Here is a 23,165-nt window from a genome sequence, read left to right as displayed (position 1 = left end):
ACTGGCCCTTTTCTGGAACAGTTTTCCGGAAAAAGGACTTTTGTCCGAGCGGGAGCAGCATAGTTTTTCTGGAAAAGCAGCTGATTTCTTACAGTAAATCGTCACTGCTTTTCCGGAAATTCAAGGGGCTAGTGTAGACAGCTCACAGCTTATTCCGGAAAAGCGGCTGCTTTTCTGGAATAAGTGGCCCAGTGTAGCCACAGCCGATGATGGTATCATGAGCTTTCATGGGCACAGCTCACTTCTTCAGATGACCAGAGTTTTGAGTTTAGGATGTGCAGACCCAAAATAAATAGGGGAGGAGAGGAGAAGAAAAAAAGGAAGGGGGTGGGAAACAAGGAGCAGAGGGTATGAAAATATCAAAGGGAAAAACAAGTAGGCAGAACTGGTAATCTATAAGAACCTGAAAATTGGATAATTAAAAAGAAACAGATAAGAATCAAAGGATAGCAATTAGATAGGAAAGGTACTAACGGCAAGAACCTACACAGACTCGATGAGAAGGTTATGAGTGGAGGAATTGAATTTGTGGAGGAATTGTAATTCCAATGCCTCTCTGTGTATTTGGCTTGTAGAATTGGTTTGTGACAAGATAGTAATATATAAACTTCACTTTGTTTTTTATTTTGAGCATAAAAGGAATATTAATCTATACCAATGCTGTATTTTTATTATAATTGTATGTGTTTACCTAAACCCTAACTTCCAAATATTAACAATTATCCAATGATGTATTTATTATTTTTAAATCTGCTATTTTGTGATGCTGGTATTGTGTATAAAAGAACTGCCACAGTATTTGGGGTGTGAATTAGCATGGGTAAGTTGTGTGACTAAAACACATCTATAATATTGAATAAGTTCTTTCTGGACCACAGATGTTCCAGGACCAAAGAGTTCCAGTAGAGCGCTGGTGCCTATGAGCCCTGCAGGATGCTGCTCCTTGCATCTGGGCAGCTGGGCATGCACCAGCAGAGCTGAGAGTGCAGCGCACCCCAGTGGGGCTGCCTGGTGGGGCGGAGCCCATTGTGTTGGAAGCTGGGCTGCCCAACATGGCAGGCAAGGAGAGGCATGGACCACCAGGGCAGCAAAGCCTGCAGCTGGTCCAGAGCTGGGGAGGCCAGTAGCAGGGGGTCCAGATATGACTTTCCCTGGTCTAGCAAAATCCCTCATCTGGGACCAATCAGGTCCTGGGGTTGCCAGACCAGAGAGGTTCAACCTGTAATCTCTAATATTATTTCCTTAATTAGTGGCATTAGTTAGTATGTACATTTGATATTCAAAGTCCAGTAGCCAACAAGTTCCCTGAAAAAATGTTCACATTTGCTGTCTTGTGAAAGTTGTGACTTGAATTGCATCCTGATTGTCTTGCGTGGGCTGCTGGAATCATGACCCTTCTCCTGATACCTAAGTATCTATTTCATTTGGGGTTGTTTTGTTTTGAAGTTTCAACAATAGCAGCCAAAAAAGCCCTAGTCAGCTATAAAAGTGCTTCAAAACACAGTTGTTTACAGCAACCTTGGAAAATTATATCCAAAGTATTACCAGTGAATTCTCTGGACTCTGGATAACCAAACAGAACTAGACTTTCTATACCTAGCAAAATTATGTTCCACCACATTTAACACTTTATTTGTTGCTGGGCAATATATATGTTTTGATGAACTTCTAATAGAATACTAATTACAATAAATGAGATGTCAAAGATATACCAGGTATGTCAGACCACTCTATTGAAATGTTTCTTGGACTTTTAGGATGAGATTCTCCAAAACTCTCAGCAATAGCTTAATTCTTCTTCCGTTGGCTGTAAAAGAAGCAAGGTGAGACCAGTGCTAAGCAATTCTGAAAATTATCAGTTTTGTGTTATTCAGAGCTACATTGAATCTTATATTTATCCAAACACATTAAAGAGCATGTCCCAAATGATATATGCTTTACTAAAACTCCCCAATGAAATGGATTAACATGACCTTAAAGTTAGCATATATACAGTTTTTCAAAAAAAATTTGAAACATGTTTTCACTTCAAATGTTTTTTTTTCTGGCAATATTGTTAGAGCATTTTTGTCCTTTTGAAACCATGCTTCAGCAGTCATTTTAAATGTAATTATTAATAAAGTTTGTCAGATACGGATGTGGTGTCACCATCACATAGTACTATTTCTCATTTTCCTGGCTGGAAGTCAGGGGTTTAGAACGCAAGCTGTGAAATACTATTTTTCTGGCACTAGTATCTGTCCCTGTGGCGGACTCCACAATCAGTTGTGCTGGCAGCATTCAAGTTGTCTCTAGTTCTCATGTAGCTTTGTTGAAGAGTGGTTTCTCATTCTCTTTACTCCATGACATATTCTTGTAAATGGTTGGACTTGGAGAGATTTGCATTTTTCCACAGAAGGAAAGCTATATATTGGGTACTGTTATAGGTAGCTTCCTGCTTTTAAATTCTCCCTCCCGATCATAAGGGGAGAGTACATTTGAAACTGATAGATATTTTACAGTCTCAGCTCTGCTACTGAAACATATTTTTGAAAGAAACAAAACACTGTCTCTCAACGGAAAGTTAGGAACTAGGATGCCAGGCTACCTCCTGAGAGCAACTAAATGAATACTAGAAAGACAGTGATCCGTTGATTTATTTTTATAGAGCTTTGTTGGTTGTATGGCCTGGTACCAAAGTATTTCAACACCTCACAAACATTCATTAATTTATCCTTACAAAACTCTTGTATTGGGATGAGGAACTAATGTACAGATGGCAACAGGATGACCCTTGCTTCCTGCCTGCTCATGCAGAGATCCAAGGAGCCATCTTACTCTCCTTCACTTGTTACCCATATCAAAAGTAGCAGTATGGAGAAAAGCAGCAATCCCTGGGCTGCTGTTCTTCCTCCTATACTGATGAATGAGGAGACACTGGCAAGGTGTGGGTGAATCTTAGCTTCTTGCCTTCCTTTCAATCCACCTCCACATACTGGCCAGTGCAGAGTAGGAACAGGGATCAGATTGTGACTCCAATCACAATTAATCTGGTCTGTTTCTGGGCCAGTGCAGCTACGTGCTACCTCTTACTCTGGGTATATTGTAAAACTACAGTCTAGCATAGTGCAGTTGTAGATAGTCACATTCAAATGAGACATCTCTCGTATATCAGGAATAGAACCGTTCTGAGTCCCAATCCAGTGCCTTAGCCAAAAGTCAGTTTGTATGTGTGGAGTGATTTGACTTTTCTCTTTGCTTTCTACCCTAAACCAAGTAAACTACTTTTATTTAGGATAACTGGAACAACTTGTGCGTGTGTTGTGTACACTAAGCGCTTGGGAACAACTGCTATCAGGCACCTGAGAGATAAAGAAACTGATCTGTGAATTTCCTGCTCAGTTGGTGGTGCACAGAAGCTGAAGGATGATAGGATGAGTCACATTTGCTATGTTTTAGGAAATGTCCTTAGAAATAATAAAGTTGTAAGGAAAACTTAGACACAACCCTGGTCTTGGGCAGTGTAAAGATATTCCATGATGGAGGAGCAGCACCTGGCAGCATTTTGCCTTAAAGGGAAGAATAGCTACTATGCTTGAAGTGACTGTACAGAGATTTTACACCGCTAATGACCCTTTGAAAGGTGCAGTTTAGTCATATCCTATGCAACTGGCCAACTCTGCTGGTGTGTTTATAAGGAGTACATTGTAGGAACTGTGTGGCTCCACATCTTCCCCATATAATTTTGAAGTATCATACCCTTCCCACAGATGCAGAGCAGGAAGAACTCCTGCACACCTTAGAGTACCTATGTTGCAATTCTGCTTGGCCCCCTTATGCAAGCTGTGCAAAATGGGGAGTGGGTTCTTTACATCCTTTTCTTCTCCTGCTCCCTGCCAACCAATGTAAGAGCAAGGCTGAAAATGATCATCCGTGGTTTTCTATTTTTTTTCCCGCTGAATTTTGATGTTACAGATATATGCATATTTCATTAGCTCCCGTCTCCAAGTACAGTGTAAATTAGTTAAGATAGGTTCCCAACTACCTAAAATCAAACAAGCTTATTAAAGAATAAAAGTTAATTAAAAAAATCTATTTAATTTGCCTTTTTGGAATGTAAAACTGAATGAATTGTATTTGGCCTGTTTTCCCTAATGTTAGCTAGTTACCGAAGTAGGGCCCTTCATCAGTTGACATTTTAATGTAGAGATTTGTTTTTCATAACCAATCATTGGATTAACAACCTCTGTTCCCTTGCAGTGTCTAGTAAGGCCTATGTGATAGTTGGTTTATTTTTAATTTTATCCTTTGCTAATATCAAGACAGGACAAAATGCTATTCACAGTACAAGAAATCAGGATCTGGCATCAAATAGATATAATTTTTTATTCGGATATTTTTCATATGTTGCCAGTTAGTGGTAAAAGAACATTCTTTTTCTCATACAGTTATGCTGAGTCTTCTCTATTAAAGCATTTTTTAGAAGAGTTCAATACATAGACAAAGCCAACTAATTCAAAATTCTACCTATAAGTTGTACCATTGAATGGGTACATATATAGTCTAAAGTGATTCACTGTAAATTTAAAATTGGTCACTTTATTTTGTTTCAGTGGTTTCATATTATCTGTCCTCAGTTTTAAGAACTTTCTGCTGTAGCCATTTACAGATAAATTGAAGACCATCTTTTACTACATTCCTTTACTTTTTTTTTTAAACTATGGTATAGATATTGTTATTTTTAGTCCCTAAGATCAACATATATATTTTTGTAATTTATGAAAGTATTTCAATATGCTTCTTCCTGAATTTGTTATATTTAGAATTGATTAGCTGGTAAGGAATTTCTCACCTTTGGAAAATGGTTTCAATATCCCATGTGGTGGTTGCCTTTTTTTGTTTTGTTTTTTCCTGATGGAAGAAAACTGAACTTTATCCAGTTTGTTTTCTCTAAACATTTAAGTAAAGGGGAAAATCTGATTAAAATTGTTGCGGGAGGAGTATAGTTACTAATTGCAAAAATGCTTTGTTTAGATAGGATTTGTGTGCTTGCAGTAACTTTATTAAAATTTAGCTGTAGGATAGAACAAGAAAAAAAGGAATATTAAGGAAATTGAGTCAAATAACAAAAGAAACTAAGACCCTGATCCTGAAATGGAATTTGCATGTGTAAATCTATATTCATTATGGAATCCCGTTGATATGAAGCATATGTGACCAGGCTTGTAGATCCCTTTGCAAACTGTGTTCTGAATATACAAGGAAAACTGATTTAAGAGCCAACGGTTCCACAAAGTGAACAAATAGTGAGGGGGAAAAACCTCTCTGTCTCTGACAGGCATAGAAATTCTCTATGTAGATCCTGTAGGTATTTGTGTCTGTGGGATTGGAGCAAATATGGTTGTATCTTAGGGCTTGGCTGTAAACAATAGATTGAGAAATGTGTCTAATGTTAGTGGTAATTATAGCAATTAAAAAAACCCATAACTTCAGACATAAGTGAATTGTTTTTAAGTTGACTTTGATCCCTGAAGTGCATTTAACATAATTTTATCAGTATATCTGCTGTACATAAATCAGGTGTTACAGAAGTTTTTCCATTTGCAAGAAATCTGCATTTCCTTTGATTTGGGAAATAAATTATATATACTTGATTATCTAAACCTATGCTATAATAGTGTATCCATTACAACTAGACCTCATGCACTCCACAGTAAGCAGAACATAAACATTGCCACAAGGCCCCTGGTTTCTCCAGCAGTCTGTTGTAACAGAATTTTTAAAATGGAGGATTTTACTGAGTTAAATAAGGACATAAGAATGGCCATACTGGGTCAGACCTAAGGTCCATTTAGCCCAATATCCTGTCTTCTAATGGTAGCCAATACCACTTTTTTTGAATCCTGTTAAAGTCTTGGCCTTCACAACATCCTGTGGCAAGGAGTTCTACACATTGACTGTGTCCTGCTTGAAGAAAAACTTCCTTTTGTTTTAAACCTGCTGCCTATTAATTTCATTTGGTGACCCCCTAGTTCTTATATTATGGGAACAAGTAAATACATTTTACTTACTCTCTTTTTCCACACCAGTCATGATTTTATAGACCTTTATCTTATTCCCTCTTAGTTTCCTCTCCTCTTTTCTAAGCTGAAAAGTCCCAATCTTTTTAATCTCTCTTCATATGGGACCCATTCCAAACCCCTAATCATTTTTGTTGCCCTTTTCTGAACCTTTTCCAATCCCAATATATCTTTTTTGAGATGAGATGATCACATCTGTAGGAGGTATTCAAGATGTAGGCATACCATGTGTTTATATAGAGGCAATAAAATATTCTCGGTTTTATTCTCTATCCCATTTTTAATTATTCCTAACATCGTTTGCTTTTTTGACTGCTGCTGCACATTGAGTGGATGTTTTCAGAGAACTATTCATAATGACTCCAAGATCTCTCTCTTGAGTAGCTATAGCTAAATTTGTCCCCATCATTTTGTATACATAGTTTGAATTATTTTTTCCAATATAAATATAAACTATCTTTTGCATATTTTACTCGCCCCCTAAAATTTTGATTTTCAATATGTATAAAACTGCATTGTATAGTTGTCTGTATGAAGCTGGAGATTTTAATAGCTGAGTATATGGAACACTTGGGGAATCAGGCATCTAGAAAGCTGAGGTGCAGTTTGGGATTATGAATAAGAACAACCTGTATGTTTTTGTCTGTCGACTGCCTAACGATGCTTCTGTCTGTCAAAGCCTAATAATGTGAACAATTTGTCCGCACTTGCCTTGGGAGTGAATACCCTGAGGACTTAAGAAGAGAACAATGTTTACACTTGGTTAACATTTGGAAAGTTTCATGACCATAAGGGCTATAAATATATTTTTTAATGAAAACTTGAAAGTTGGAGCAAAATTCTATGACATTTGATGTACAGGCAGTCCCCGGGTTACGTACAAGATAGGGACTGTAGGTTTGTTCTTAAGTTGAATCTGTATGTAAGTCGGAACTGGCGTCCAGATTCAGCCGCTGCTGAAACTGACCGCCAGTTCTGACTTACATACAGAATCAACTTAAGAACCCCAGGCGTCCCCAAGTCAGCTGCTGCTGAAACTGATCAGCAGCTGATTCCAGGAAGCCCGGGGCAGAGCAACTCTGCCTGGGGCTTCCTGTAGTCAGCGCTGGTCAGTTTCAGCAGAAGCTGACTTGGGGACGCCTGGGGCAGAGCAGCTGGGGTGCTACTGGACCAACCCAGCAGCACCCCATCTGCTCTGCCCCAGACGTCCTGATTCAGCCGCTGCTGAAACTGACCAGCAGCGGCTGAATCAGGACCTGGGGCAGAGCAGCTGGGGTGCTGCCGGGTTGGTCCAGTAGTGCCCACGGGCGCTGCAGGACAAATCGGCAGCGCCCCAGCTGCTCTGCCCCAGAGTCCAAAACAAAAGCCTGGTCTGCTGGGGGGGGGAGGGGGGAGCACACTAACTGCGCCCCCCCCCAGCAGACCAGGGACACGGGGAGCAGAGCCGCAGCGGCAGCGGGGTGCCGTGCCTCTGAGGCTTTGCTCTGGCAAAGCCTCAGAGGCGAGGGACCCCGCCACGGCTGCGGCTTCAGTCTGGGTGCCTGTGGTCTGCTGGGGACGGTCCCCAGCAGACCACAGGCACCCGGACTGAAGCCGCAGCCGCGGGGGGTCCCGCGCCTCTGAGGCTTTGCCAGAGCAAAGCCTCAGAGGCGCGGGGAACCGCCGCTGCTGCCGCTCCAGTCTGGGTGCCTGTGGTCTGCTGGGGACGGTCCCCAGCAGACCACAGGCACCCGGACTGAAGCCGCAGCCGCGGGGGGGTCCCGCGCCTCTGAGGCTTTGCCAGAGCAAAGCCTCAGAGGCGCGGGGAACCGCCGCTGCTGCCGCTTCAGTCAAAGCGGCAGCAGCGGCGGTTCCCCGCGCCTCTGAGGCTTTGCTCTGGCAAAGCCTCAGAGGCGCGGGACCCCCCCGCGGCTGCGGCTCCAGTCCGGGTGCCTGTGGTCTGCTGGGGACCGTCCCCAGCAGACCACAGGCACCCAGACTGGAGCGGCAGCAGCGGCGGTTCCCCGCGCCTCTGAGGCTTTGCTCTGGCAAAGCCTCAGAGGCGCGGGACCCCCCCGCGGCTGCGGCTTCAGTCAGGGTGCCTGTGGTCTGCTGGGGACCGTCCCCAGCAGACCACAGGCACCGGATCTCAAGGGGCAGCAGCAGCGGTTCCCGCGCTTCTGAGGCTTTGCTCTGGCAAAGCCTCAGAAGCGCGGGAACCCGCCCGGTGCCCCTGGTCTGCTGGAGACGGTCTCCAGCAGACCAGGGGCACCGGAGCAGCTTACGAACGGGGCTTTCTCGCCCCGACTTCCGGGGCGAGAAAGCTCCGTTCGTAAGTGCGGATCCGACGTAAGTCGGATCCGCGTAAGTCGGGGACTGCCTGTATTCTGCAGTAATCTCTGCAGGCATGGAATCACACAATATACAGTGCACTGATTATAGGCATCCATATTGTAATTTCTTAGTAGATAAATAGTGAGGTTAGTGATAATTGCTGGAAAATTTGCCATAGAAAATTGTTACAAGATCATAAGAATATAAGAACGGCCATACTGGGTCAGACCAAAGGTCCATCTAGCCCAGTATCATGTCTGCCAACGGTGGCCAATACCAGATGCCCCTGAGGGAGAGAACACAACAGAAAATCATCACGTGATCCCTCTCCTGTCATCCATTTCCAGACAAATAGAGGTTAGGGACACCTTTTCTACCCAGCCTGTCTATTAGCCATTGATGGACCTAACTTCCATGAATCTAACAGGGTTCAAAAAAGAGCTAGATAAAGTCCTATTCTTCACAACATCCTCTGGCAAGGAGTTCCACAGGTTGACTGTGCGCTCAGTGAAGCAAAATTTCCTTTTATTTGTTTTAAACCTGCTGCCTATTCGTTTCACTTGGTGACCCTTGGGGTGTGTCTAGACTACATGCCTCCTTCGACGGAGGCATGTAGATTAGCCAGATCGGAAGAGGGAAATGAAGCCGCGATTAAAATAATCGCGGCTTCATTTAAATTTAAATGGCTGCCCCGATCTGCCGATCAGCTGTTTGTCGGCAGATCGGGGGAGTCTGGACGCGATGCCCCGACAAAGAAGCCTTTCTTCATCGACACAGGTAAACTTGGTTTCACGAGGCTTACCTGTGTCGATGAAGAAAGGCTTCTTTGTCGGGGCATCGCGTCCAGACTCCCCCGATCTGCCGACAAACAGCTGATCGGCAGATCGGGGCAGCCATTTAAATTTAAATGAAGCCGCGATTATTTTAATCGCGGCTTCATTTCCCTCTTCCGATCTCGCTAATCTACATGCCTCCGTCGAAGGAGGCATGTAGTCTAGACACACCCTTAGTTCTTATAGTGTGGGAATAAGTAAATAACTTTCCTTTTTCACTTTTTCCACACCAGTCAGGATTTTATAGACTTTTATCATATCCCCCCTTAGTCTCCTCTTTTCTAAGCTGCAAAGTCCCATCTTTTTAATCTCTGTTCATATATAGGACCCATACCAAAACCCTAATAATTTTTGTTGCCCTTTTCTTAACCTTTTCCAATGCCAATATATCTTTTTTTAAATGACTCTACCACATCTGTACGCAGTATTCAAGATATGGGCATACCATGGTTTTATATAGAGGCAATAAAATATTCTCTGTCTTTATTCTCTATCCCTTTTTTAATGATTCCTAACATGCTATTTGCTCTTTTGGCTGCTGCTGCACAGTGTGTGGATGTTTTCAGAGAACTATCCACAATGACTCCAAGATCTCCCTCTTGAGTATTTATAGCTAAATTAGTCCCCATCACATTGTACGTATAGTTGGGATTATTTTTATTTTTAATATTTGTTTGCAGTAGTACTCTCTGTGTCCTGTGCACTTTTCAGGCATATTAGAAGGGCCAATCACTGTGCCTTGCAAGTACATCTATTCAAAATACTCCAAGAGCTCCTTATTGCTAGGCACATGGCTCAGAGAAGCTTGCTATTTGATGCTGTCACAGCTGTGCTAAATTTAACACAGCTGTAATCCTGACAAATAAATAAATAAAACTGATTTATCAGCGCACAGCTGCAAATGTGAGAAGGACTTAAGTTTGTTTTGCGTAGCTACTTTTTAATACTACTAAGCCACCACTTTTTCTTGTTCTCCAGTGATCCAGTGAGCTCTAAAAGTTCAGTCCATTTAAGGTTCTGTTTGTTAGCTGATAGACTAATAAAGTGCTCAGGCATTTTAGGTGCAACTGTCTGTTTTACTAAGGAAAATAGTTTATCCCTTTTCAGATTTGTTGACTTTGAATGTGGGTTAGGCTTTAAATGAACAGATGCACTACTTTCAATATTGGTGCCTCACAGAAATGAAGGATGCCAAATGTTTACTATCCGCATAAGTTTTATATATACACATACACACACACACACACACACACACTTCACTGTTTATTCTCATGACTTATTTAATTCAGGTGCTCTTTTAAGATTTGGAGAAAAGTAAGATAGATAAACCATGCAAAACTGCATGTACTGTAATTTTTTTTGTTTGCATTTCTATCTTATGGTCTGATACCAAGAAAGTTTTGCTTAGACTAGAAATATCAAGCTAGATTTTGGGCAAACTATTTAGCCCATTTGTTTTGTATTAGTTTGTAATCATACCATCATAATTGATCTGAGTACCCAAACTAAATGTATAAACTATTTCAACAACCAGTGAAATGCAGCAGCCTCTAGATTGGAAAGTGGCAATTTTTTCAGTACAGAAGAAAGTGAGAATGAAACAGCAGAGAATTTTAGGTCAATAAAATATACTTAATATGGATTCTTATTAGGAGAAATGACAAAGTCATGAATAACTCTGATAAGATCTGCATTTGAAGTGAAAGGTCAAAGCTTCCTTACCAAGCTTCCTTATTGTACCTACCACTACTACATCCAGAAATGACTGAGAATCTAACAAAAAATCCTTATGTATAAACTTAATTAACAAAAATATAATACTACCCTTACTTCCTTTCCCCCAGCTGCACTTCAATTAGCTAGCTCTTACAAAGGTCCCATTAGAGCTTCCATTCTTTTATATTTAGCGTATGGACAATGTTTAATAAACTCAAGTGTTATATTTTGACATAATTATCTTGGAACTCCAGGATTGCCACTAAACATGACAGGGTAGGATGGTCCAGATTTTTTGTAACAATGTGAGTGAGAGAGGTTAGTAAACTGCCAACTACAAAAATAACATTACAATTCTTAAGCTTCAGAGAGTAGCCGAGTTAGTCTGTACAGGATAAACTTAAAAAACAACAAATAGTCTGGTAGCACTTTAAAGACTGACAAAACATGAAGATGGTATCATGAGTCATCTGAAGAAGTGGGCTGTGTCCAGGAAAGCTCATGATACCATCTTCATGCTTTGTTAGTCTTTAAAGTGCTACCAGACTATTTGTTGGTTTTTAAGTTTAAAAAAATTCTTGCTCATTATAAGCCCATTTTATTGATGGGGAATTATTGTATGTAGAAGATGAAAGGCTAATTTGTGATGCTTTAGTTTTTTGATCTATTTGGGCTTATCTTGTTTGTGTCAAACTGTTTTTAGCTGTTTTAATGTTAACAGGCAAGTGTACCATATGCTCCTAACTGAAAGAATGATTATTAAATAACAGGCCTTGCCAACTTTGGGATTCATTAGAAAGCTTGTCACAGTCCATTTTTGTTAAAAGACTATTAGGATATTCCATAGGAAGCTATCATACACGCTTTCTGTATATCAAGATTTACAGTAGATTGAAGGCTGATATTTTACAGTTAGGGGCTTTTATTCTTAGAGCCTTGCAAATCCGCTGTTACCCACTATACAGTATATCTATGTGTATCTGCATCCATGGATGTGGATATCCCTGGCTCATTTTTGGGCATACAGACGCAGATACAAATTATGTATCTAGAACCTGCAAATTTGCATATATCTTCTTCATAAAAGTGGGTGTCTGCATCCATGGATGTGGATGCAGATATCCACAGGTCATTTTTTGCAGATGCGGATAACAATTTAGTATCCGTGCAGGACTCTACTTATTGTTACTGCAAAAGAAATTTTAAAAACATTTATTTTTCAGTAAACAAGACTAGGATCAGATCACTTCCCATATGAATATATCCGTCTTTATCGATTGTTTCATGGCCTTTTTCACACCCCAAGTGAGAATGTTACAGCACAGTAGAATGGCAGTGTAGACAAGAGCAGAGTAAAGTCCTAAGTCAGTAGTCCCCAACCTTTCAAGGTTTCCGGGCGCCAGGGGGCGGGGCCGTTCGCCCGCCGGGCGCCAGGGGGCGGGGACACTTGCGCCCCAGGGGCAGCCCCCCCCATAGCCGCACGCCCGGGGGCGGCGCTCCCCCTGCCAGCGCCGCGCGCCCAGGGCCGGCGCTCCCCCCGCCCAGCGTCACACGCCCGGGGCCGGCGCTCCCCCCGCCATGCGCCACGCGCCCAGGGCCGGTGCTCCCCCCGCCACGTGCCCGGGGCCGGCGCTCCCAGCGCCGTGCGCCCAGGGCCGGCGCTTCCCCCCGCGATGCGCCCGGTGCCAGGCCAGCCCCGAGCACCTGGCGGGCGCATGGAAATGCCCCCGCGGGCGCCATGGCGCCTGCGGGCACCGTGTTGGGGACCACGGCCCTAAGTGGTATTAGGTTACTCTTTCAGTACTTTCTTGGGTGTTAGCCAGCCAGTGAGAACAGGCAGGTCTCCTTTCTGGCTCCTGGGGCCATCTAGCAAGCTATGAGCCTTGGTTAGAGTGAAACATCTTGGGTTCTCTCTTGGTCAGACTTTTGATGTGATTTGTGATGAGCAATAGATTCTAACTTGATGTCTACAAGGAAGCCAATTTAAACCCAGTAATATGTATTAGAATGAGCAAACAGATGTCTAGGGAATGAAGACTTGCCGGTGAGGAGTATTGGGGAAAATATTGGAGGAAATTAGTAGCTGAGAATCCAGAGGCCTAGACTCTTATTGTCAAATTGACATAACAATCCATTGATTGATACTAACAGCAAGAGTAAGCAAGAAGACCCTGGCAAATGGAAAAAATCTGGAACAGCAGCTTCCATGGAAACCTAGATAATTTTTTCTCCAAACCAACAAAATGCATCACAGAAACAAAAAGAGCTTTTGTGTACTACCTGTGTCTAGATTTTTAAGAGGCTGGTTGTACTCATAGCAGAGCATAGATCACACATTACTCATCTATTATCATGCATGACAATGTGCAGATCAAAACCCTGTCCAAAGAAGCAGACCTCTTCATAAAGGAATTGCTTCTGGAAAAGATTCATAACCACCAGCTCTTCAAAATCAAGAGATGCGTCTGATCTCAGTGCAGAGAATTGTTCACCATAGTGTCAAATCAGACCTAGCTCTAACTGTAATTTTACCATAATGGTAAATAGTTGTGTAGAGTGAAAACATCCTTGTATTAGTCATTCCCTGAAGGGTCAATATTTACAATGGTTAAAATTGCAGGTGTCATGCACCAGCTTCATCCTGTAGGTGGATTTCTCAAAATGCTTTTCCTGAAACTCCTTTTGGGCATGTCTACACAGCAGGGCTAAAGCTGAAATAAGCTAGGCAACCTGAGCTATGTCAATTGGGTAGCTTAAGTTATTACTTTATTTAGGCTTTTAGTGCTGTCTACACAGCAGGAAGTCTGAGAGAGAGCACTCTTCCTCTGACTTCCCTTACTTCTCGTAAAATAAGGGTTACAGGAGTCAGAGTAAAAAGCCCTCCAGCTTGCCATTATTTTGACATTGTCAAAATAACTGCTTGTAATGTAGACATGGACTATGGGTACGTCTAGACTACATGCCTCTGTCGCCAGAGGCATGTAGATTAGGCTACCAGGCATAGGAAAATGAAGCGGCGATTTAAATAATCGCGCTTCATTTAAATTTACATGGCTGCCGCGCTGAACTGATCAGCTGTTTGTCGGCTCAGTGCGGTAGTCTGGATGTGCGGGTGTCGACATCAAAGGCATTTGTTTACCACCAGGTATGCCTCCTGGGATGATGAGGCATACCTGGGTGGTCGACAAATGCCTTTGATGTCGACCCCCGCGCATCCAGACTACCGCGCTGAGCCGACAAACAGCTGATTGGCTCAGCGCGGCAGCCATGTAAATTTAAATAAAGCGGCGATTATTTAAATCGCCGCTTCATTTTCCTATGCCTGGTAGCCTAATCTACATGCCTCTGGTGACAGAGGCATGTAATCTAGACGTACCCTATGTTATTTTAGAATAACTGACATTATTCTAAAATAGCACTCTTGTAGTCGTACCCTTTGAGGGCATAGAACCATTGTTGCAATGCAATGCAAAATTAGATATTCCTAGATAATATCCAGATACTCTTTTATATATGGCTGTACGACAATTGGACAGCCTCAGCAGACCTGTGCCAACTGACTCTGGCTAAGAGGCTGTTTAATTGTGATATAGACATGTCATTTGTGTGAAGATACATATAAACAACTTGCTTAAAGCCAAGCCAGTTTACACTCTAGACCCTTACATACTCAATATGGAAGCAGACACAGTAGGAAGACATTTTTTCATCTTTTTAGTTCATTTTCACACCTCTGTCAGGATGTCTTTATCTTTTGAAAATAAAGCAAAACCTGCAAACATGGCCATTCAGCGTCAGACCCATAGCCCATCTAGTCCAGTATCCTGTCTGTGACGGTAACCAGTACCAGATCAATCAGCAGAAAGCTTAAGAAACCACATAGTGTGTGTTTGTGGTACTGGCAGAGGAAGTCTCCCCCTGCTTCCCATTAGAGGTTGTCTCATAACTAAGGCATGAGTTGTTATATCTCTTTGAAAACCTAGGAAGTAAGCAGAGGTCATAGCTTCTCTGTGGCAATGGAAATGTCCTGTTTAGAAAAGAATGTGTTACGTTTCAAGACAGTTCACATAAAGGATAGAGTTGGCATGTTAGTCTTCTGGAAAACTATTCACAGAACTCCCTCGGTGACATTGGGGGTGGGGGTGGGAAAGTGTATGAATCATCTCAGGAAGTTGTGCAAAGTAAGTTTCCATTTCACTGCACACAGCATCCTTTGGTCAGAAGGTTCTGCTTTGTTGATTTTCACATAACTTTTTACTTTACTAAGATCTTGCTTTATCTTGGGGGTGGGAGCTTCCATTCCTTCCTATTATTCTTCTGTAATAATTAAATTCTGTTTATCCATTTCCTCCTCCTGGAATTTTCTCACTAATGCCTATGAATAATGAATGAAAAACTATGCAACAGAATGAGAACTGTCTTGCGTAGTAATTTTATTTCTTCTAGCACTTCTCTCTGAATTCAGACCACCCTGGCAAACTTGTAAATGACCAGAATATACATTAAAATTTTCTCTAAAAGGAAACAGACATTTATTGCCTTAATTAGTTCAATTTGCTTTAATGCTAATAGTTGGATGCTGGAGTATTTCTTTGCCTATGGAAAAACTCCTTTGGTGGCTTGAGCTTAGTGCTGGAGCCTCCAGCAACATGGGACTTGTCTCCAAATTCCACAGGTGGAATTCATTGAACTGGAGGATCATCAAGTTGAGTCCCCTGTACTCATGGCAGGACCAAGCACCATCTAGACCACCAGTGAGTGGTGTTTGTCTAATCTCCTCTTTAAAATCTCCAATGATGGAGATCCCACAGCCTTCCTAGGCAATTTATTCCAGTGTTTAACCACCTTGACCGTTAGGAAGTTTTTCCTAATGTCCAACCTAAACTTCTCTTGCTGCAAATTAAAACCATTGCTGCTTCTCTTATCCTCGGTGATTAAGGAGAATATTTTTTCTTCTTCCTCCTTGTTAACAACCTTTTAGGTACTTGAAAGCTGCTCTCAAGTCCTTCTCGGTCTTCTCTTTTTCCAAACTAAACAAATCCAGTTCTTTCATTCTTTCTCATAGGTCATGTTTTCTAAATCTTTAGTCATTTTTGTTGCTCCTCTCTGGACTTTCTCTGATTTATCCACATCTTTCCTGAAATGTGGTGCCCAGAATTGGACACAGCACTCCAATTGAGGTCTAATTAGCATGAAGTAGAGTGGAAGGATTACTTCTCATGTCTTGCTTTACAACATTCCTGCTAATACATCCCAGAAAGTTCCTTTTTTCCCCCAGCAATGTTACACTGTTGACTCATATTTAGCTTGTGGTCTAATGTGACCCCTAAATTCCTGTCCACAATACTTCTTCCTAGGTATTCTTTTACTATTTTGTGGTGTTTATGGACTATTTCTTCCTAAGTGGAGCACTTTGCATATGTTCTTATTGAATTCTATGCTATTCTCCTGAGACCATTTCTCCACTTTGTCTAGATCATTTTGAATATTTATCCTATCCTCCAAAGCACTTGGAGTCCTCCTAGCTTGGTATCATCCATAAGTATCCTCTGTATGTCATTATCTAAATCATTGATAAAGATATTGTACAGAACTGGTCCTAGAGCTGATCGCTGCAGAGCACCACTCATTATGCCCTTCCAGCATGACTACCAACCACTGATAACTACTCTCAGGGAATGGTTATCCAACCAATCATATACCCACCTAATAGTAGCTCCATATAGGTTGTATTTCCCCAGTTTGTTAATGAGAAGGTCATGTGAGACTGTATCAAATAGCTTTATTAAAATCTACATATACCACATCTAAAGAAGTCTTGTTTACTCTGTCAAAAAAAGCTATCAGGTTGGTTTGACAATATTTGTTCTTGACAAATCCCTGTTGATAGTTACTTACCACGTTTTTTTCAGGATTTTTGAAAATAAGTTCCTTAATTTATTTGTTCCATTATCTTTCTGGTACTGATGTTAAACTGATTGGTCTGTAATTCCCTGGGTTGCCTTTATTTCCCTTTTTTTAGATCAGCATTATGCTCTTTTCCAGTCTTCTGAAATCTCTCCTATCTCCCATGTCTTTTCAAGACAATAGCTAAAGGCTCAGATACCTCCTCAGTCAACTCCTTGAGTATTCTAGGATGCATTTAATCAGATCTGAAGACATATAACTTGTCTAAGTAACTTTTAGCTTTTTTTTTTCCTTATTTTAAATTCTGAACCTACCCCACTTTCTTTGACATTCACTAAGTTAGGCATCCAATCACCACCAGCCTTCTTGCTGAAAACAAAAACAAAGAAGTCATTGAACGCTTCTGCCATTTCCACATTATCTATTATAGTTTCTCCCTCTTCATTGAATAATGGGCCTACCATGTCCTTGGTCTTCCTATTGCTTCTAATGTATTTGTAAAATGTTTTCTTGTTACCCCTTTGTCTCTAGGAAGATTGAGATCATTTTGTTCCTTTGCCTTCTAATTTTGCCCCTACATATTTGTGTTATTTAATATTCATCCTATGTAATTTGACCTAATGTCCACTTTTTGTATGACTCTTTTTTATTTTTTATATCATTCAAGATCTCCTGAGTAAGTCAGGGTGGTCTCTTGCCGTACTGTAGTAGAATTTATTGCTCTTGTCCCCATAATAATGTCTTTTTGGAAAAACTGCCAACTGTCTTCAGTGATTTTTCCTCTTACACTTGTTTCCCATGGGATCTTACCTACCAGCTCCCCGAGTTTGCTAAAATCTTCCTTCTTGAAATCCATTATCATTGGCACGTGACTCTCGAATTTGGAGAGAAACTGCAAACAGAAAAAAATTAGATAAGATTTCTCATTTCTAAAGTTATGGCTCCTTCAATGAAATGAAGAAGATTGCTGCTTTGGTTATAAATTTTGTACCATAAAATATGGGGCATATTTTGATAGAAATATATCTAGATGTCATTTAATGCCATTTCATTGTTAGGTTTTTAGCCACAAGTTACCATACTCAAGTTTGTAAACTTTTTCCCAGTGCCCTTTTGTTGTTTATAACTAAGTTACAGATTCTTTCAGCACAATTTATTATAAATATGATTTTTTTTTAACTGATTGGTCTTACGTTTGTAGCTTTCCTTTCCAGTAGTTGTTTTCCTATAAACAGGGCTCGACAATCTTTGTAATCTACTTGCTTGTGGCGAGTAGATTACAACCCGGAAGAGCCGGGTTCCAGTATCTGTACATGCGCAGAACGCCGGACAGCGTGGCTGGCAAGCAGGGCTCGCCGTTGCTCGGCGAGCTCTGCCTATAAATATTTTGTCCTTTCAAGTTTGATAAATATTAAGTCTCTTTCTCTGCCACTCATGTACATAGTACTCTATTTCTCAGAAATATCACCTCCTGAAATATTTGCAGACAATATAGGTGTCTCAAAGGGTTTAACTCAAGACACCAAGGGTGAGTCTAGACTACAGGGATTTTTCGGAAAAAGTAGCTTTTTTTTTCAAAAAATCTTTAGCTGCATCTAGGCTGCTGCCATGTGCTGTTGACAGTAAATCGAAAGAATATGGTGGTTTTGTCGATGGCGGTAAACCTTGATCTACAAGGAATAACGCTATTTTTGACAGAGATCTGTCGAAAAAAGGTGTGTGTGGACGCAGGGAAGGTTTTTTCTGAAAATAAAGGCCTCCAGGAAGAAGCTCAGGTGGACACTCCTGCCAGACCTTTCACCTTTATTGTTCCTGCCTGTAGCCATCTTTTAAAGGCACAGGCACTCAGGAGTAGCATTGTGGAAGCAAGCCACCTCCAGCCAGGACCCTGGAAGGCCCACTCAGAGCCATGTCCCAGGGACAAGCCCCCCAATACCTCTCTGGCCCTTCCAGGGACACATCCCAGCACCAAGTCAGGGGAACCAAGTGGACAAGTGGACCAAGTCAGGGGAACCAAATGGACAAATGGCAATTTGCGCTGTTATCTGGGAGGTGATTGCCTTCCCTGGTCCTGTGCCTGTTCCTGCTCAGCCTGCCCTCCCCTCCCCCCCACCCACTGCCATCCCAGACCCAGGTGCGGCCCCACCTCCTGCCCAGCTCCCTACTGTCCCAGTCCGCATGCACGACTGTCTCCGAGCAGGCTCCCGTACCTAAGGTGGCAGGAGCTCTTCATCTGGGCGGCACCGTCAGCCCTGAGCCTCTCTTCCAGGTTTACATCCCCCTTCCTACCTGTGAGAGTCAGTGAGGGGAGCACTTTACTTTGATAACAAAAAGTGTATTTTTCTTTACAAAAGTTATATGGGTTTTGTAACATAAACTTGCTTACAGTGCAATAAACTGTAAGCATTTTATCAAGCACACCTGTCTCTGTTCTCTGAGTTAATGTGTACAACGTGGGGCAGGGCTGGGTTTTGGGGAGGGAAGGCACTGGGGGCATGGGGCACACCCACATTTGGAAGGCCATGGAGAAACTCATTGGGCTTATTGGGAGAATCTCTCCGTCGGGGCTTCCTAAATGCACAGTCCCAACTGGTGGGCTTGGAGGATGGCAGCTGTCCGGGGCTGCTCAAACTACCTCTCCTCCACATCAGCCCATGCCCCTCACCGTGGGAGGAAGGCCTCCCCTTTCCTCTCCACCAGGTTGTGCAGCACACAACAGGCAGCAACCACTGTGGGGATGTTGCGTTCCCACATGTCTATTCGAGTGAGCAGGCATCTAAACCTGCCCTTCAGACGGCCAAAGGCGCACCCTACCTGGAAGCGAGCCCAATTCAGGTGGGAGTTGAACAGTTCCCTGCTCGCATCCAGGTGTCCAGTGAACGGCTTCATGAGCCAGGGCATAAGGGGGTATGCCGCATCGGCCATGATGCACATAGGGATCTGCACACCCCGACTGCAAAGTTTCGCTCTGAAAAGAATGTCCCAGCCTGCAGCCTGTGGTACAGGTATGAGTTCTGGAAGATGCGGGCATTGTGTGCCTGGCCTGACCACCTGACCCAAATGTCTGTGAATTGTCCCTGGTGGTTGACCAGGACCTGCAGCATCGTGGAAAAATAGCCCTTTCTGTTAATATACTGGGCTGCTCAATGGGACGGTGCGCAGATCGGGATGTGAGTCACATCGAGTGCTCGACCGCAGTTTGGAAATCCTAGCCCCGCAAATCAGGCCACGATGGTATCCAGGTCTCTGAGGCAGACAGTCCTGTGAAGCATCTCCAAATTGATGGCCGTCACCACCTGCAGAACATTTCAAAGGTTAGCATTCCCTCCTAATCCCTCCTCCCCCTTCCTCCTTCTTTCTGATAGAGGCAGCAAGGCTCAGTATTAGAACGCTCTACCTGTTGTTTCTTTAGATCAGTGTTTATCAAACTGTGCTCTGCGGAGCTCCAGGGGCTCCTCAGGGTTGATAAACTGGAAACATCGATAGGTACAACACATACAATCAGTGGACCACTGGGGCTTCCCATAAATTTTTATGCATGTATGTAAAGGGCTTCGGAGGCCAAAATGTTTGAGAACCGCTGCTTTAGATCATCATAAAGACTCCAAGCCTTTTTCTGAATTATGTCTAAACTCACAGAGGTGCGTCTAGACTGGCAAGATTTTGCACAAAAGCTACCGCTTTTGTGCAAAAACTTGCCAGCTGTCTACACTGGCCGCTTGAATTTGTGCAAGAGCACTGACATTCTAATGTAAGAATTCAGTGCTTCTTGCGCAAATACTTTGATGCTCCCGCTCAGGGATAAACCCTCTTGCACAAGAATACTTGTGCAAGAGGGCCAGTGTAGACAGGCACCTTAATTTTTTGCACAACAAAGCCCGATGGCTAAAATGGCCATCGGAGCTTTCATTCGCAAAAGCGCGTCTATACTGGGCATGAATGCTTTTGCACAAAAGCACTTTTTGCGCAAAAGCATCTGTGCCAATTTAGATGCTCTTTTGCGGAAATACTTTTAACGGAAAAACTTTTCCGTTAAAAGTATTTCTGCAAAATCATGCCAGTCTAGACGCAGCCAGAGGAGCACAGTGTTGATTTTAATCTTTTAGCCAAAGAATTAAGAGATTATCAATCTAGGCAATAAATCCAACACTCCACTTAGTTATCACAGTCACTTACCCAGGAGCTGAGCTCTAACATGTTCCTGAATTCGTAGCTTGTCTTTCAATCATGGGAAATCCAAAACTTTACCAGTTTCAGTTGGCATCTCACCTTTCTCGAACCTCTTAATTATTCCATTTTTGTTTCCATTGTAAATGTTCTACATTTATTAGAAGAAACATCATTTGCACCAGTTTTTACTTTTCTGCCATTATTATGGGCAAAGAAATGCTAACCTTTAAGAAAAAGTTTGGAAGCACAAAGATTCACCATCTAAAAATGGCATTGGAACAGCAAGTGAGGATCTTGTGTTAGAAAGAGGGTGGCACAAAATATTTATCAATATATGAACTTGTTCATTAACATGGCATCGTGTCAGTTCAAGAGTCATAAAATCAAAATTGTAATTGGAAAGTCAAAACTAGGTGTCCATTTACAAATGGGTAAGTGCCGTTCATCATAACTCGAAAGTCATAAAGTCTAGGCCTGCCTGCATACTAAAATGTCTCTGACTCAATGCCTTACTGCTTTTAATATTTAGTAAGAGTTGCCTGCATTTTAAAAAATCCATATATGTACTTGTATGTTGTGGGGGTATGGGCATAAACTACTACAGACACAAACAAGGGGGGCACGATCAAGTAAGTCTGAGAACACAGACGATTCTTCCCAAAATAAAACTAATTGGCATAGTTAAGGCATCATGTCACAAAGGCATGTGTCGCAGTGATCAGATCACCAGCAATGGCTGCAGACTTGTAATATTCTCGAAAAGGCTGTACGCCTGCCATATCATGCGTGCCAAGTTTTATCTTATAATCAGCTCTGATCAAGAGGGAATTATAAAGGGGAAAAAGGGAGAGGAGAGAAATACAAATACTAATTTTATTTTAAGATCTCCAATGCAGAACCACAATATGTTTTTGAATATACACATGCATATAAATGGGATGGACTACCTGACAGCAAGTAGCTATACTGAAAGTTCTGTATAGAGTGTCCTTTATAAATGTTCTTGCCTGCATTTATAAACATTCACTTGTGAGAACTTCCTGTGGGTTCAAGCTTTGCAGACAAGGTCTTGACATTCCAAATGCCACATTCTCAGACTCTGGTGCTCAACATTTGGGCACCCAAATCTCTATTTAAACACCTAAATATATGTTTTTACTAATCTGATCCAATTTCTTTGGAAGTCAATCTAAAGAAGCCTGTTGGTTTCATGGGGGTGTTGATCCAATTTATTGCTGTTAACTACTGATTGATTTGCCTAAATCAACACTTAGAATTCCAACTTTGAAAATTTGGCTGCAAACCAATTCAGTAATTTAAGTTTTGGAAAGTTATATTGGTTTTTTTATGAACTGACAGGTATTTTTAAGATATTCTAATTTGAAATTATATTCAGTTTTAAATGATAAACATTTTGGAGGATTAGATAGGTATAATTTTTCTTTCCATTGCTAAGCTTATAATGTTTCAACAGACTTATCTTTAAAGAGGCAGTTAAATTTAAACTTCTCAGGTATTCTGTTTTCCTTTGCAATTTAGTAGATATTATAAGACTAGTTTGTTTAAGAAAACAAAATGTGACAGCTATCATTAATTTATTTTGAAGAAATATATCCATGGTGTTAAAAGAATGTGACTCTTGGCATCTGGATAGAGCCAGGTAATATTGATGTGAGTTACCATCTGCTGATTGTTAACTTTGCAGCCTCTTCTCTATAAGACAGTGCCTTTAGGACTCCTGAGGGTGCAAAGAAAAACAGAAATAAAGCATCATGAAAGGAACTGATAATGTCACTGTGATTTTGAGGCAATTCCCATATATCAGAGTTGTTAGATAGTTTAATCTCTACCCCACACTCGTTAGGTTGTGTGTACCCTTTCAACCTTTTCCTCTTCTTGTTCTTTGAAGAAGTCAGCTTCCCAGGAAAATGTAGCTAAATGAATAACTAAAAAGGATTTATGGCTGTTTTTCATGTATAGGTACCTTTCTCTTTTATTAAAGAAAGATTTACATTTACTTTAATCTCCAATAGTAAAGCCTCTAATCGCTCAGTCATATGTACCCAAGATGTTGGTGTTGAAATTATCTGTGAGGATTGCTGAATGTTCTCTGGGAACTATGAACTTTTGTTCCCTCATATGTAGGCCACAACCAAAATTCTTTCCT

General features: G+C 41.8%; 1 protein-coding gene across 9 annotated transcripts in view; it reads left to right on the top strand.

Annotated features, from left to right (window-relative positions):
• Positions 1-23,165, top strand: part of POC1B (POC1 centriolar protein B) — a 105,365-nt gene that overhangs the window by 67,927 nt on the left and 14,273 nt on the right. The window lies entirely within an intron of this gene.

The sequence above is a fragment of the Pelodiscus sinensis genome, chromosome 1 (genome assembly GCF_052426305.1).
Source record: "Pelodiscus sinensis isolate ZL-2025 chromosome 1, ASM5242630v1, whole genome shotgun sequence".
Taxonomy (NCBI): domain Eukaryota; kingdom Metazoa; phylum Chordata; order Testudines; family Trionychidae; genus Pelodiscus; species Pelodiscus sinensis.
The sequence above is the reverse complement of the archived record's forward strand: the minus strand, read 5'-3'. Positions and strand labels throughout refer to the sequence as shown.